Source organism: Eubalaena glacialis, chromosome 13, assembly GCF_028564815.1.
Source record: "Eubalaena glacialis isolate mEubGla1 chromosome 13, mEubGla1.1.hap2.+ XY, whole genome shotgun sequence".
In the NCBI taxonomy this organism is placed as follows: Eukaryota; Metazoa; Chordata; class Mammalia; order Artiodactyla; family Balaenidae; genus Eubalaena; species Eubalaena glacialis.
The window spans coordinates 79,971,507-79,989,640 of record NC_083728.1 but is presented as its reverse complement, the minus strand read 5'-3'; the positions used below and the strand labels follow the sequence as shown (position 1 = coordinate 79,989,640).

Sequence of the window (18,134 nt, the reverse complement as noted above, 5' to 3'; positions counted from 1 at the left end):
GCCAAAACTTCTATGCTAAATCCCGAGACCTGACCATTCAAAGGCCAAGGGACAAATTCTATCTGAATGTTCCACTGGGCCTGTCAAATTCAAAGAACACCAAATGGAACATATATTCCCTAGTAAATCAATCCTCCTCTTCATTTTCCTCTACTGGTAAATGAACCACTTCCTCCCAAATGCTTAAGCTAAAAATCTGGGAGCATTTATGTAGTTTCTCCCTTAACCTCTCCATACACAACAGGTATAAGTCCTGTCAATTCTTCCTCCTTCATAGCTCTTGAATCAATTCTCCTCCCTTTTCTTCCTCTGCTGGTATGGCTTTAATTCTCATCCTCATCTTATTCTCAAGGATAACTCCACAGCCTACTGACTGGTACTTTCTGACTTCCTTTAATCAGTTCATTCACTATCCTGTTTCAGGAGTGATCTTTCTTTTTTTTTTTTAATTTACTTTATTTATTTATTTTTGGCTGCGTTGGGTCTTTGTTGCTGCGCATGGGCTTCCTCTAGTTGTGGCGAGCGGGGGATACTCTTTGTTGCGGTGCGCAGGCTCCTCAGTGCAGTGGCTTTTCTTGTTGTGGAGCATAGGCTCTAGGCGCGTGGGTTTCATTAGTTGTGGCATGCAGCCTCAGTAGTTGTGGCTCTCAGGCTCTAGAGCTCAGGCTCAGTAGTTGTGGAGCACTGGCTCAGCTGCTCTGCGGCATATGGGATCTTCCCGGACCAGGGATCGAACCCGTGTGCCCTGCCTTGGCAGGCGGCTTCTGAACCACTACACCACCAGGGAAGCCCCCAAGAGTGATCCATCTAAAATGGAAATATACTTATGACACTCCCCTACTTAAAACCCTTCAATGACTTTCTACTTCTTTCAAAAAAATCCTTACCACAACATAAGGCCTTTCATGATGCAGCCCTTGCCTGCCCCTCAGCCTCTTATTACTCCTCATCACCAACGCCCCTCCACACACACACACACACACACTCACTCAAAGCTGCCTTCATCTTCAACAACGTGCAGCATCTCTTACTCACAACTCCCATTCATCCTTCAATATTAGGTTTCAATACTATCTCTTCTAGGAAGCTTTCCTGACAGCTCTCTGCCTCATACGACGCAGTTGTCCTTCCTAGTGCTCTTGTACTTACCCGTATCTTATTTCTTCTAATTTGTCTGTTTTTTCAGTAGATTGTGAACTCCTTGAAAGTAAGGACTTTTGAATGAGTTAATGGATTCTTGATTGCCAATAAGTTAATGTAACTAGATTCTATGAGTGTAATTAGTTGTGAGTTCTTGGAAAGTACTGACTATATCTTATCCGTTTCAGTTTTCCCCATAGCATATAACATAAAATGCTACACGCATATTGAGCACTCAGTAAATATGCAATGAGTGACCCCACTAAAACTTTCTTTCTCACTAAAATCCCAGACAGCTAACTCTTTCCTATAATTAGAATACTGGTCTTTCCTCCTGATTCCAGTGTTAAAATATGGATTGACTATATTCAGAAAGACTAAAGTACAAAGTTCACCTCTTGTTTTTCCCCCCTCTGGCCCTTGCTCTTCTAATCCACTTTCTTTATTGATCAGTCTATTTCATCTGCCTCTATCATTTCACACTCTCATTAACGAATAAATCAGAATCTTATTTTTTTTGTACTCCCTTACACTCACTGCAACAAACCAGAAGTTAAAGTTACATTTCTGTCCTAGAATCATTTTACACATAAGGAAAGTGAAGCTCAGAAAGAATAAGTAACTTACTTAAGGTATCAATACTTGGCAAATTGTTGACCAAGTTGCAACCCAGGTCTGACTCTAAAAGTATGATGACTATTCCATGGTTGCTTCCCAGACATTAGGCTTGGCATGAACAAAAAGCGGTGTAGGCAACATATGGTGCAAATGAAGTGAATTTAAGACTCTGATAGTGTTATAAGGTTTTCATTAGCATATGGTTTAAAAACTGTACCTAGCTTTTGTTTTTGTTGCGGCGAGTGGGGGCTACTCTTCGTTACGGTGCACAGGCTTCTCATTGCAGTGGTTTCTCTTTGTTGTGGAGCATAGGCTCTAGGTGCGTAGGCTTCAGTAGTTGTGGCACGTGAGCTCAGCAGTTGTGGCTCACAGGCTCTAGAGCACAGGCTCAGTAGTTGCGGCACACGGGCTTAGTTGCTCCATGGCATGTGGGATCTTTCCGGACCAGGGCTCAAACCCGTGTCCGCTGCATTGACAGCCAGATTCTTAACCACTGCATCACCAGGGAAGTCCCTGTGGACTTTTGAATTATCCTATTTCGATCATCTCAGATCTAATTAGAATGATAGACGAAAACTCTAAATCCATGTATGCATTCTGCTTTATTTGCATAAATGAACAGCATGCATTTTTGCACACTTTCTGCAAGTCCCTGGTGATTTTATCTAGATAGCATTAAGAATGAAGAGCTAGATCTGGTCCTAAGAGATAATAGACATACACGGAAGCTAAAATCTAGCATGTCAAGTAGCTCTACATTTCCTGTGTTTTTTAGCAGTTTAGTTTTGCTTCAGCACAGTCACTCTCACATGTAAATAAGTTCCTGCTTCTGTCATGAGAAATTATGCCTCTGACACAAAGTTACTCAGAGCTGGAATTCTGTGATCTTCTCTATAAAAATCTGGGTAACAAATCTTTGATCAGAAACCACTATTATAACAGTCTCTATGGGAAAAATTGAATTTTGCCTTTTATAGTCTCATCTTCCTGCACCTTACCAAGGATTATATAGTATAGTGTGTGCACAACCCTGTATTGTTATATTTTTCCAGAGTAGACATTTTCCTTCAGTTCAAAAATAAATGAATAAAATGCAATTCCCAGTAAAATACCTAAAATGTGGAGCATTCTTGCGATGAAACCTTACACTTACACTTGAATTAAACAAACATTTACTGAGCACATAAATAAGTATGATTCATCATTTGGCTTCAAAGAACTAGCAACTCAGCAGGGGGAAAAGACAATAAACTATGTATGCCTACTATATATACACACACACACACACACACACACACACACACACATATATACACACATGATGAAAGTATAAGATCATACAAAAGGTATGAAAAAAAGAATACAAGTTTTCCAATAAAGGATCACATCCATGGGCTCATAAAAAGCTAAATGAAGAAAATGACATCAGAATGAATCTTAGAAGATAAGCAGGATTCCCACTGTGGGACTGAGGGAAGAAAGAGTATTTTGAGCAGAGAAAATAAGAAAATAAGAAGCCTCAAAGTGGAAGAATATAGCATGTATTCAGAAAATATTAAGTAATCAGTTTAACCAGAGTGTATGGGAACAAAAGCAAAGAAAACTGGAGAAACAAAAATGTATTATCTCAAAGTTGTCAGTAACCTAAAAAAATGTGCTAAAATCTAATGCATGAAACTCTTCTACTACATAAATGTAAGAAAAGGCTGAAGGAAACACATCCAGCATGGCAGAGTAGGACCTCTAAAAGTCTGATCTTCCATAAAATTAATGAGAACACTGGCACAAATGGTCAAAATCAACTTTTTCGGAAATCTGAAAACCAAAGGCTTGCAACAATCTAAGAAACATTTAGTCATGAAAAGCAGCTGAATTTCAGCAAGCAGAGCAAGCTTTATGGCATTTCAATTTGCCCTATTTCCCTCCTCCCAGCTCCATGGAAGCCTGGGAAACCAACAACCTGCAAACATGGTAGGTGTGAATAACAGCAGTCCAGCAGCCACTCAAGGGAGCAGAAGAGGTTAGGAGCTCCCTCTGAAACCACAACTCCAAAGAATTGTATTACTTAACCAGTCTAGCAGCTCACTGGAAAAACTCCATTCTCAGGGCTTACCTTTATTGGACCTGAATCTGAGCACCCTCAATGTAAACAATTCTATCCCCAGGGCTTTTGTTAAAATAACCAGAGACAATTTTTTAATGCCATAGCTGTCTGCAGTGGCAATAAAAATTGGGGCAAACAATATATTGATCCAAAAACTTAAAAGGAAAAACTGAGGAATGAGATGTACATAGAGGGTTTAGAAAAGCTCCAACATATTTTTAGTAATCTAGAAGGCATGCACATGCCCAGGAAAGACCTAGGAAGGCCCTATTCTCTCACCTCTGGCTGACCCTGATGTTCTACACAAGCAGGAGGTAAAGGCTAAGGCACAATGTAAACTTCTGGTGCATTAAGGGAGCCACAACACACACACACACACACACACACACACACACACACACACAGTCCCTCAACAAGGTTGGGAGACTTATGGGTTCAAGACATTTAAGGAAATCTGCCCAATCATTAGCTAACCACTAAGCAAACCAAGCAGAGACTTCAGTGGTTACACAGGACAAAGAGTACAGGGTTTACAGAATTAGTCCAAAAAAGTAACAAAACAAATAGCAACAACAACAAACCCTGGGAGAGAGGGTGATTTCCAGAGTAGCTACATTATATTATTTAAAATGTCCATTTTCAGCAAAAACTATGAGACACAAAGAAACAAGAGAGTATGACCCAAACACAGGGGAAAAAAGGCAGTCAATAGAAACTATCCCTAAGGAAGCCCAGATGTTGGACTTACTAGACAAGGACTTTAAATCAGCTTTTGTAACTATGTTCAAAGAACTAAAGGAGATCATGTCTGAAGAATTTAAAGGAATTATGAGAATTTCTCACCAAATAGGGAGTATCAATAGAGATAAAAATTATTCTTTAAATAATTCTGGAGTTAAAGTATAATAATTAAAATGAAAAATTCACTAGAGGGGCTCAACAGCAGATTTAAGCTAGCTGAAGAATCTGCAGACTTAAAGAGAGATCAATTTTCTAGTCTGAAAAACAGAAAGAAGAATGAACAAAAATGAATTCAGCCTCAGATCTGTGGGATATCATCAAGCACACCAAAATATGCAGAAGTCCCAGAGGAGACAAAAAGAGGAAAAAATCAGAGTTACATAAATAAATGGCTGAAAACACCCTAAATTCAGTGAAAAACATTAATCTTAACAACTGAGGAACTAGATAAACACCAAGTAGGATAAATCAAAGAGATATACAGCTAGACACATTATAATCAAACTGTCAGAAGCCAAAAACAGAGGTTATTGAAGGTACCAAGAAAAAAGTGACTCATCGCATTCAAAATCCTCAATAAGATGAAAGGCTGACTTCTCATCAAAACCACAGAGGCCAGAGACAGTGGGATAACATATTCACAGTGCTAAAAGAAAAGGAAAAAGACTATCAATCAAGAATTCTAAATCCAGCAAAACTATCCTTCAAAAATGAAGGAGAGGGACTTCCCTGGTGGCGCAGTGGATAGGAATCCACCTGCCAATGCAGGGGACATGGGTTCGATCCCTGGTCCAGGAAGATCCCACATGTCATGGAGCAAATAAGCCTGTGTGCCACAACTACTTAGCCTGCACTCTAGAGCCCACACGCCACAACTACTGAAGCCCGTGCACCTAGAGCCCGCACTCTGCAGCCAGAGAAGCCACCACAAGGAGAAGCCCGCGCACGGCAACGAAGAGTAGCCCCCACTTGTCACATCTAGAGAAAGCCCGCGCACAGCAACGAAGATCCAACACAGCCAAAAAATAAATAAATAAAATTAAATTTTAAAAAAAAATCTAAAAAATAAATAAATAAATAAAAAATAAAAAAACTAACCATCTCTTTTAAAAAAAAAGAAGAAGAAAGAGAAATTAAGATATCCCCAGTAAACAAAACTGAAAGAATTCATCGCTGGAAGGGCTGCTGTACAAGAAATAAAGGGAGTCCTTAATGATGAAATAAAAAGACACTAGATAGTAACCCAAATCCACATGAAGAAATAAGCACTAATAAAGATAACTACCCAGATAAATACAAAAGGCAGTATAAACATATTTTTGTTCGTAACTCTTTTCCTACATGAATTAAAAGACAACTGCATAAAGCAATAACTAAATAACTGTTGATGGGATTTTATTATAAAATATGCAGTTTGAATGACAATAAGAACACAAAGAAGGAGGAAATGAACAGAACTCTATTAAAAAAAAGTTTTTGCATACTATTGAAATTAAGTTGGTATTAATCCAAAATAGATTGCTCTAAGATACTAACTGTAATCACCAGGAAAATAAAGAAAATTATAATAAAAGAAATAACAAGCTAATTAAAACATATACTAGAAAATATTTACTACAAAAAAGGCAGTAATGGAGGAATAGAGAAACTAAAAAGACATAAAACATATAGAAAACAAATAGCAAAATGGAAAACATAAATCCTAATATACCAGTAATTACATTAAACGTAAATTGATTACACACTCAAGAGGTGAGGATTGGCAGAATGGACCAAAACAAAAACAAAAAACAATTTTAAAAAATCCTAATATATGATTTCTACAAGACATACTTTAGACTCAAAGACTAAGTGGGTTGAAAGCAAAAGGAGAGAAAAATACACACACGTAAACAGTAGCCAAAAGACTCTGGAGTAGCTATACTAGCATCAAATACAATGCACTGTAAGATAAAAATTGTTACTAAAGACAAGGAACATTTTATAATTACAAAAGGACAAATCCATCAAGAAGATATAACAATTATTAACATATATGCACCTAATAACAGAACCCCCAAATATACGAAGCAACAACTGACAGAATTGAAAGAAGAAATAGACAATTCAACAATAACAGTTGGAGACTCCAATACTCTACTTTCAATATGGATAACACAACCACACAAAAGATCAGCAAGGAACCAGAATACTCAAACACTACAAACCAACAAAATCTAGCAAACATCTATAAAACAGTCCAAGCAACAATAGCAGAATATACATTGTTTTCAAGTGCACAGGTAACATTCTCTAAAACAGGCCATAAAAGAAGTGTCCGTAAATTTAAAGGATTGAAATCATACAAAGTATATTCTCCAACAACAATGGAATGAAATTAGAAAACAATAACAGGAAAATAATTTAGGAAATTCACAAAGATTTGAAAATAAACACCACTCCCCTAAATAACCAATGAGCCAAAAAATCACACGGGAAGTTAGAAGATATTTTGGAGGACCTCCCTGGTGGTCCAGTGGTAAAGAATCGCCTTCCAACGCAGGGGACACAGGTTCAATCCCTGGTCGGGGAACTAAGATCCCACATGCCATGGGGCAACTAAGCCCACGTGCCACAACTACTGAGCTCGTGCACCTTAACGAGAGAGCCTGCATGCCACAAAACTACAGAGCCCACGCGCCCTGGAGCCCGCGTGCCACAACTAGAGAGAAGCCTGCTAGAGAAGACCGCGCACCACAACTAGAGAGAAGCCAATGTGCCACAACGAAAGACCCCAAATGCCTCAGTGAAGATCCTGCATGCTGCAACTAAGACCCGACACAGCCAAAAAAAAGAAAAAGAAAATACTTTACGATAAAAACCAAAACTTACGGGACGTGACAAAAGCAGCAAGAGCCATGCTATGAGAAAATTTATTGCTGTAAACACCTGTATTTAAAAAAAAGATCTAAAAAAAAGATCTCAAGTCAACATGTTACACACCTTAAACTTACAGGTTATATGTCAATTATATCTGAATTTTAATTTTTTTTTAATTTTAAAAATTAAAAAGATCTCAAATCAACAACCAAACTGTACGCTTTAAGAAACTAGAAAAAGAAGAACAAACGAAACCCAAAGCCAGCAGACAGAAGGAAATAATTAGTGAAATAAATACAATAGAGAATAAAAGAATAGAGAAAATCAACAAAACAAAAAGTCAGTTCTTTGAAAAGATGAACAGAATTGAGAATCATTTAGTTAGACTGAACAAGAACAAAAGAGAGAAGACCTAAATTACTAAAGACAAAATTACTGAAATCAGAAATTACTACCAACTTTACATAAATAAGAATGATTATAAAGGATTGTATGGAATACTATAAAAATTGTAATGTAACAAATTACAAAACCTAGATGAAATGGACAAATCCCCAGAAGACACAAACTGCTAAAATCAACTCACAAAGAAGTAATTTGAATAAAGCTATAACAAGTAAAGAAATTGAATAAATAATCAAAAACTTCCCACAAAGAAAAGCCCAGGATCAGATGGCTTCACGGGTGAATTCTATGAAACATTAAGAATGAACACCAACCCTTAACAAATTCTTCCAAAATACAGAAGAGATGGGAACACTTCCCAACTCATTCTATGAAGCCAATTTTCCTTATTCCAAAACCAGACGAAGACAATACAAGAAAACTATAAATAAACATTTATTATATAAATGCAAAAATCCTCAACAAAATAGCAGCAAACCAAATCCAACAACATATATAGAGAATCACACATCATGACCAAATGTGGTGTATTCCATGCATGCAAAGTTGTTTCAACATATGAAAATCAATTAATGTCATACACAAGAACAAAAGAGGAAAAACCACATGATCTCAAATAGGCACGGAAAAAAGCATTGGACAAAATCCAACACTCTTTCATGATAAACACAATGAATAAACTAGAAATAGAGAACATCACCAACTCGAAAAAGGACATCTAAGAAAACCCACAGCTAACTTCACATTTAACGATTCCCCCTAATATCAGGAACAAGACAGGATGTACACTCTCACCATTTCTATTCGGTATTATACAGGAGATTCTGGCCAGGGCAGTTAGACAAGAAAAAGAAAAGACAAACAATCCAGATTGGAAGGAAGAAGACTACCTCTCTTCAGAGATTATATATCATGTATATATAAAATCCTAATAAATCACTAAAAAACTATCAGAACTATTAAATTAATTTGGTATGGTTTTAAGATACATGACTAATATAAAGAATTCAATTATATTTCTATATACTATCAATAACAATCCAAAAACAAAATTAAGAAAAGAATTCCACTTACAATAGCACCAAAAGAATAAAATATTAAGAAATACATTTAACCAAAAAATGCAAAACTTGTACACTGAAAACTAGAAAACACTATTGAAGTAAATTAAAGAATATCTAAGTAGGTGAAAAGTCATTACATGCTCATGGACTGGAAGAATAATACAGTTAAGATGGCAATATTCCCCAAACTGATCTACAAGTTCAATGCAATCTCTATCAAAATTCCAACCAGACACGAGTGCCAAGACAATTCAAAGGGAGAAAGAATAGTTTTTTCAACATGTGGTGCTGGGCTTCCCTGGTGGCGCAGTGGTTGAGAGTCTGCCTGCCAATGCAGGGGACACGGGTTCGAGCCCTGGTCTGGGAAGATCCCACATGCTGCGGAGCAACTGGGCACGTGAGCCACAACTGCTGAGCCTGCACGTCTGGAGCCTGTGCTCCGCAACAAGAGAGGCCGCGATAGTGAGAGGCCCGCGCACCGCGATGAAGAGTGGCCCCCGCTTGCCACAACTAGAGAAAGCCCTCGCACAGAAATGAAGACCCAACACAGCCAAAATAAAAATTAAAACTAAAAAAAAAAAAAATGTGGTGCTAAGACAACTGAATATCTATAGCAAAAAATGAGGTTGGACCCCTATCTCATACCACATACAAAATTCACAAAAGTGGATTAAAGATCTAAATGTAAGAGCTGAAACTATAAAACTCTTGGAAGAAAACATAGGAGTAAGCTTTCATGACCTTGAATCAGGCAATGGTTTCTTAAATATGAAACATAAAGCACAAGCAGCAAAAGAAAAAAATAGACAAATTGGATTTAATCAAAATTAAAAACCTTTGTGCCATCAAGAAAGTGAAAAGAGGGCTTCCCTGGTGGCACAGTGGTAAAGAATCGCCTGCCAATGCAGGGGACACGGGTTCAAGCCCCGGTCTGGGAAGATCCCACATGCCACAGAGCAACTAAGCCCATGCGCCACAACTACTGAGCCTGCGCTCTAGAGCCCATGAGCCACAACTACTGAGCCCGCCATGCCACAACTACTGAAGCCTGAGTGCCTAGAGCCCATGCTCTGCAACAAGAGAAGCCACTGCAATGAGAAGCCCAAGCACTGCAACGAAGAGCAGCCCCCACTCGCCGCAACTAGAGAAAGCCCGCACACAGCAACGAAGACCCAACACAGCCAAAAATAAACGAATAAAGTAAATAAATTTTAAAAAAGAAAGTGAAAAGACACCTACAAAACAGGAGATTTGTATCTGTAAATCATATCTGATAAGGGTCTAGTATCCAGAATATATAAAGAAATCTTACAACTCAACAACAGAAGGACAAATAACTCAATTTAAAAATGGACAAAGGAACAGAGATTTCTCCAAAGATATACAAATAGCCAAAAAGCACATGAAAAGATGCTCAACATCATTAGCCATCAGGGAAATGCAATCAAAACCACAATGAGATATTACTTCACACCCATTAGGATAGCTAAAATGTGAAGGTCAGATAATAACAAGTCTTGGCAACGAGGTGGAAAAATTGGAACCCTCATTTCTTGCTAATAGAAATGTAAAGTAGAGTAGCCATTTTGGAAAACAGTCTGGTAGTTCCTCAAGATATTAGACCTAGAGTTCTAGAGTTACCACATGACCCAGCAATTCCACCCATAGGTATACATCCAAGAGAAATGAAACATGTCCACGCAAAAACTTGTACACAGATGTTCACAGCAGCATTAGTCATAACAGCCAAAATGTACAAACAGCCCAAACACTCATCAACTGATTAATATATAAATGTGGTCTATGCATAAAATAGAATATTATTCAGCAAGAAAAAGAAATAAAATATTGATACATTCTACAACATGGAAGAACCTTGAAAACATGCAAAGTGAAAGAAACCAGTAACAAAGGACTACATATTGTATAATTACATTTATATGAAATGTCCTGAATAAGCAAATCTATACAGAGAGAAAACAGAGTACCAGTTGCCTAGGGATGGAGGGGATGACAAGTGGGAGAGTTGGAGGTGACAGGTAAGGAGTGTGCAGTTTCTTGAAAATGTCCTAAAATTGACTGTAGTAAGGGTTGCACAACCCTGTAAATATACTAAAACAAATTTACACCTTAAATGGGTGAATGTATGGTATGTGAATTATAGCTCAATAAAGCTGCTACCAAAAAAAGAAAGTTGGCTGGGCCCTACGCATTAAACTTTTTAGGGCGACTGCCTACTAAAATAGAAGGCTTTTTTTTTATTGAAGTGTAACTGACTTACAATTTATATTAATTTCAGGGGTACAACATAGTGAGTCAATATTTTTATACATTACAAAATGATCACTACCATAAGTCTAGTTGCCATCTGTCACCATACAAAGTTATTACAATATTATTGACTATATTCCCTATGCTGTATATTACACCCCCAAGATTTATTTATTTTATAACTGAAAGTTTGTAACTTTTAATCTCTCTCACCTATAAAATAAAAGATTTAAATAGGATCCAGAGTCTCCTAACAAAATATCAAAACTGTCCAGGACACAATCAAAAGTCACTCATCAGGGGCTTCCCTGGCGGCGCAGTGGTTAAGAATCCGCCTGCCAATGCAGGAGACACGGGTTCGAGCCCTGGTCTGGGAAGATCCCACATGCCGCGGAGCAACTGGGCCCGTGAGCCACAACTACTGAGCCTGTGCGTCTGGAGCCTATGCTCCGCAACAAGAGAGGCCACGACAGTGAGAGGCCCGCGCACCGCAATGAAGAGTGGCCCCCGCTCGCCGCAACTGGAGAAAGCCCTCGCACAGAAATGAAGACCCAACACAGCCAAAAATAATAAATAAATAAAAATTAAAAAAAAAAAAAAGTCACTCATCATACCAAGAACCAGGAAAATCACAACTTGAATGAATAAAGACATTAACATAGGCTAACACCAAGATGAATCAGATGTTGGAATTATCTGACAAGAATTTTATAGCAGTCATCATGCTTTAATGAGCAATGAGACATATTCTTGAAACAAATGACAAAATAGAAAATATTATCAAAGAAAGAGAAGATAAACAGAAAAAAATCAAATGGAAGGTATAGAAATGAAAAATACAATAACAAAACAAAACCTCACTGGATGGGCTCAACAGCAGAATGAATATGACAGAAGAAAGAAGGAGCGAACTTGAAACTAGAAGTAGAACATTAAGAATTACCCAATCTGAGCAACAAAGAAAAAGAAAAAAAAAAAAAAGAAGAATGCCTCATGCCCTGTAGGACAGTAACAAAAGACCTAACATTTGTATCATCAGAGTCACAGAAAGCAAAGAGAGTGGGGCTGAAAAGTTATTCTAAGAAATGGCTGAAAATATCCCAAATTTGGCAAATGACATTAACCCACAGTTCAGAAAGCTAACAGAATTCCAAATAGGATAAACCCAAAGAAATCCATGCTAAGACGTACCATAATTAAACTTCTGAAAACTGAAGACAAAGAAAAAGTCTTTAAGGCAGCCAGGAAGAGAGGATACATTAGCTATAGGGAAACACAAATCCCAATGACAGAAGATTTCTCATCTGAAATCATGGATATCTGAAGGAAGTGGCACATTTTTCAAATGCTGAAAGTAAAGACCTGTCAACCACAAATTCTATAAAGAGACATAGCTGACAAAATCTTAAGAAAACTAAAAAACAGGGAATCCCTTGGTTTCCAGTGGTCCAGTGGTTAGGACTCGGCGCTCCCACTGCCAGGGGCCAGGGTTTGACACCTGGTCGGGGAACTAAGACCCCACAAGCTGCTCGGCATGGCCAAAAAAAAAAAAAAACTAAAAACTAAAAAACAAAAAAAGGAAAACAACTCTACAGTTTACATCTTAGCTCTGAGGAATTATAAAATATGCTGATATCAATATATGAGCAATTAACAAGTTTTTCCTATAACAGTAATTAAATATTTGAGAATTACAGATTTTCCCCCTCACCATCACCAATGCTATTCACATAGGTAGATGGCTTTAATCCTACTTCCTTAATTCTCTTAGTTAAAAAGAAAGTTCTGCCACTGTTCAAGATCTTTATCAATTGGACAGTTTTTGTTCTAAAGATTCCAAAGCTTATAAGCCTAAAATCAGAGCTATTTGTTTAAAAAAGATACATCTGCTTCAACCATATGAAATAAAATCTATTTTAAATAGTATCTGCTAAAGAGGAAGCCTGAATGAACCTCTATAATATTGTCATAGTTTAACCATCTTAAAAGCCACAGCATAAGAGCAAATAATATTTCTCTTAATGCACTCTAATCTATAGAGTGTGTGTGTTTTTAAAACAAGAATGACTGTGCAAGTATGACTAGTGACCTGTTAAGCAGCCAAAAAAGAAACAGCTGGTCAGCTTGCAAAACCGTGAATTCAGTGATCTGTTATACATTATTTACCAACTGATTCATTCAGCCAATTTTTATCATTTCTAAAATATACCAAGTATTGTGCAAGGCAGTGATGAAAAGATAAATAAGGCATTGTGATATTGTGATATTATAAGAATTATTGTAGAATAGAACAGTTTATCAGTCTTCATCCCTGGTTCCTAGCATAGAGCTCCTAAAACCCTTAAATTTCTTGATAGGGGTGAGAGGAACACCCTTTGTTATTCATAATAGGGCCCTTTCAACCACATCTGGGAAAATGGGAGCTGGTTGCCAGAGGAATCAACCCCTGACCTTCAGAAGGGGAAAGAAGCTAATAACCAGCGGCCAATGATTTAATCAAGTATGCCTATGTAATGAAGCCTCCATGAAAATCCTAAATAAAGGGGTTGGGAGAGCTTCCATGCTGGTGAATACACTGAGGTACTGGGAGGATGGCGAGCCCAGAAGAGGCATGGAAGCTCATGGAAGCTCCATGCCCCTTCCCACATACCCTGCCCTATGCATCTCTTCCATCTGGCTGTTCCTGAGTTACAGCCTTTATAATACAGTAAATGGGTAAAGGTAAGTAAAGAGCTTTCCTGAGTTCTGTGAGCCATTACAGCAAATTACTGACCTGAGGAGGGAGCTGTGGGAAGCCCCAATTTATACCCAATTGGTCAGAAGTACAGGTCACAATCCAGGTCTTGTGATTGGTCTGAAGTTGGGAGGAATCATGCAGGACTGAGTCCTTAATCTGTGGGGTCTGCACTAAATCCAGGTAGTTAGTAATAATTAAGTTAAATTGTAGAATACCCAGTTGTTGCCTGGAGAGTTGGAGAAGTATTTAATGTGAGGGGAAGACCTACATGTTTGGTATCAGAAGTGCTCCGAGTAGTATAAGAAACAGTAGTTTACCTTTAGGCATAATCCCAGACCTCAAGGAACTCCTAGTCATGACAAAAATGGGCCCATGAGAAATAATTTAAATAAAATGTGATAAGTAGTTTAATAGGTACGTGTACAAAATATCAGGAAAGTAGGCAACTAACCATGCCAACAAAAGTGACATTTACGCTGATTTATAAAGGATGAGTTAAATGCTATATATAGTTCCTCAGGGTTCTCACTCCCTCTTAGAGCTCTCAAGCCAGTTCTCAGCCCTAGCTGCCTATTACTGCCACATGAGAAACTTTTTTTTTTTTTCCACAGACACACTGTATTTTATTTTTACAAGAGGAGAAACATTTTTTAAATGAAAAGGTTTGGCCCCACACCAGACCAAGAATCAGAATCTCTTGGACTTCCCTGGTGGCGCAGTGGTTAAGAATCCGCCTGCCAATGCAGGGAACACGGGTTCGAGCCCTGGTCCGGGAAGATCCCACATGCCGCAGAGCAACTAAGCCTGCGCGCCACAACTACTGAGCCTGCACTCTAGAGCCCACGAGCCACAACTACGGAAGCCCGTGTGCCACAACTACTGAAGCCCGCGTGCCTAGAGCCTGTGCTCTACAACAAGAGAAGCCACTGCAATGAGAAGCCTGCACACCGCAAGGAAGAGTAGCCCCTGCTCACCGCAACTAGAGAAAGCCCGTGCACAGCAACAAAGACCCAACACAGCCAAAAATAAATAAATAAATAAATTAAAAAAAAAAAAAAAAGAATCAGAATCTCCTGGATGCCTTGATCCCCTCATCCTTAACCTTTAAAAGCTCCCCAGGTGGTTTTAAAGTAGAGCCTGGGTTGAAAACGGCCTACTCTGTTCAGGAAAAACATAACCCAGACCTCAACCAATCTTCTGGCAATGAGGAGAGAAAGAAAAGGATTTCAGGTAGGAACAACAGGATCTATGGTAGACTTAATGATAGGAAAGAAGAGGCTTCTAAGGTTTCTAGGGTGAAGACCCTAAAATAGGAAGCTTGTGGATGTGCTTGACGCAGCTATGAGCAAGATGAGGGAACAGAAAGGAAAAAATAACCAAGTTTGAAGTACCAAGTATCCAAGTATAGTTACCCAATAGACAGACAAAAATACGAAACACCTGAAGTTCAAGAAAAATGGGGACTGGACATACCTCTTTGAAAACCAAAAATATACAGGTGCTACTTAAAGCCATGAAGGGAAGTGTAATCACACAAGGAAATTAGAGGACAGAGAAAAGAACAGAAAATAAAACCCTAAGGAATACCACATTAATCTGAGGGAAAGCATATCAAGGCAATGTTTTCGTTTGTTTTGATTGGTGAAAACCTGAGCATGTGTGCATGCTGAGAAAAAGAGAGCGAATATAGAATAGGAAAGATGTTAGTTAGCCTTAGAAAGTAACACCTTCTTCCTCTGCTAAAAGGAAAGGAGATCAGGTATCAGAGAGGTAAAAGCACACAGAAAAATGACACACCCTTAAGAGTTCAGGGCTGATGCCCACCAATTTCTTCTGTGAAGTAGGAGACAAGATAAGCAATGTAGAGAAGTCAAGAGTAGGACAAGGAGAGGAGAATGGTAAAAACCTATGGACAGCAATTAGGTGTGGGTACATAAAAGGAAGCTGAGGAGTAAGTCAAAGCATCTCCAGGCAGTGCAAGTAAAGTTGGGATCCAGAAGTCTACAACAGCACCAGCGGCTCAGTTACACACTTTCCTCCAGCCTGCTCTGGAGACCCTAGGAGCAGAAAAAGCCAACTGTTTGATTCATCCAGGCTTGGAAACCATCAGAGCAAATGTGGCAAGAATGGCTTGAGGCCAGTGACACTGCTTTTATAATTTTAAAAAGTCAAACTTATTTTACTCTTTTTAAAAATCGACTATAGTCATTTCCTCTGAGAGCCAGAAAGGGGGGCGGGGGTGGCTAATTCCTCTTTCACTCTTAGAGAACCTGTCAGAACTTCCACTCCTAAGCATTTTTGGTCCCTTCAACAGTTGATTCCAAGAAATCTGAACCTGATTCCTCCCAGCAGGCTCTTAAAGGATGAAAATTCACTGCAGACTGGACTATCCAGCTGGGAGATAAACAAGTGAAATACTTCTTATACACAATGCTATTTCAACTAGGAGTTAGGGGCTCTTTCTTCCCTAAAAAATAAAGGTTCAGCAAACACCAGATGGGGAGGCGGGGCGGGGGTTAAGGGGGCAATTACATTGCAAACGTTGTTAAGAATACTTTACAAAGCCAATTATTATAAAACAACACATGGCACAAAGAGAGCAGAATTCAGTTCTTCGGGATGACTGCAGTGAGTAAATAACTGACAATGTAATCTCTATCACACTTGGAGTTCACTAATTCATCCCGCCACCTCCTATACTCAGGTAGCGCATCAATTCCCTTTGGATACTGGACCTCTTGCTACCACCATCTGGAGAGTACAAAGGCCTGGAAGGAGGAAGATGGTAACACGTGTGAGCACCTGCCATGTACCAGGCCTACTGTGTGCCAGACTCTGGGCAACACACTTGAGACGTTATGGGTGCAGCTCACTGAAAGACGAACTACGGTGTTGAAACTATAGACCGGGGCATTCAGGAGAGTCGCGGTGTCTGAAAATTTCAGTGTAAAGGAAAAGAAGTGCTAGCGACGGTGGTTGATGGAAACGAAGGGAGAAGGGGCGAGTTGGGAAAGGAAGGCAACTGGGAGCAAAAGGGCAAAACCCAGGGACACATGGCGTGGGGGTGGGAGGGCGCGAGTGAAATGTCCAGAGGACACCGTATAGGAGGCAAGGATGGGGTGAGACTGAGGAAGGGAAGCCCGGGTAGAGGTGAGGGCAAAAGTCCAATCCGGGGGGGCCGGGGCGTCTCATCCCCGGCAAGCGCCCCGAAGGACCGCGGGGGCTGGGAAACGGTGCCAGCCCCGCGAGAGAGAAAGGGAAAGGCGGGGAGGGGGCGGGAGAGGGCGGGAGGCCGACCACGGCGGGGGCGAGCCGGGCCAAAAGGAAGCCCGAGACAGGGAAACGCCGGCGCTGGGGGAAGGGGTGGGCGCCGGAGCCGGGCCGGGCCGCCGGGCTCTGCGCTGAGGGGGCGGGGCTGGACAACCGCCCGAGGGCAGAGGGGAGATGCGGCGGCCGGCGGCGACTGGGGCCGAGGGATGCCAGGACAGAGGCGGCCAGGACTCGGAGCTAGGTGGGCGGCGGCGGGAGCACAGCGGGGCCGGGGCGGCGCTCCGACCCGAGCCGCAGCGAGCGCGGCATCCCCCTTACCTGGGATGAGTGAGGAGCCGCCGCGCCGCCTCCCCAGCATCCTCGGCTCAGCCGCTTCTCCCACCGCCCTAGGTGAGGGCCATTCCACCCACGCCGGGAGCCCGCCCTCACCGCCAGGCGCCAGCTGCTGCCAGCCCGGCTCGGCCGCGCGGAGCTGCGCCGACGCGACCCGGGCCCGCAGCCGCCTCAGCAGCGACTCCCCCAGTCGCCGCCTTAGCGCCTGCAACCGCCCTCCCGGACGGGCGCGGGATCACACGCGTGCGGCGATTGGTTGCCCGGCGCCCGGCCTGGGGATGTGTCGGACTCTCTGATTCGTGGGTTCCGCTGGCTGCCCCCCCCCCTCCCCGAGGGGGGCGGGGCTCGGCCTCCCGCCCGGTCTGACAGGCGCTGAGGGGCGGGGTGGGTCTGACGTCGGGGCCGCCCGGGCGTCCCTGCGTCCCTGCGTGTGCGCGCTCCCCTCGGGGTTCTGGGGCCGCCACCTGTGTGAGCGGGTTGTTGCCGAGCAACGGTGCGCGCGACCTAGCTGGAGGGGAGCCGGAGGCAGGTGGCTGTCCACCGTAGCCCCAACCTCCAACGTGGGTGCCCTTCATCCTTGAAACCCTGGGAC

The 18,134-nt window shown here is 41.1% G+C and overlaps 1 protein-coding gene across 4 annotated transcripts in view; it reads right to left on the bottom strand.

Annotated features, from left to right (window-relative positions):
* TPST1 (tyrosylprotein sulfotransferase 1) overlaps window positions 1–17,757 on the bottom strand; it is a 119,260-nt gene extending 101,503 nt beyond the window's left edge. For all 4 annotated transcript variants that reach the window (XM_061208355.1, XM_061208356.1, XM_061208354.1 and 1 more), the window contains exon 1: window positions 17,528–17,757. The gene's annotated coding sequence lies outside the window, so the exon portion shown is untranslated. The remainder of the gene's footprint in view (window positions 1–17,527) is intronic.
* Window positions 17,758–18,134: the final 377 nt, after the last annotated feature.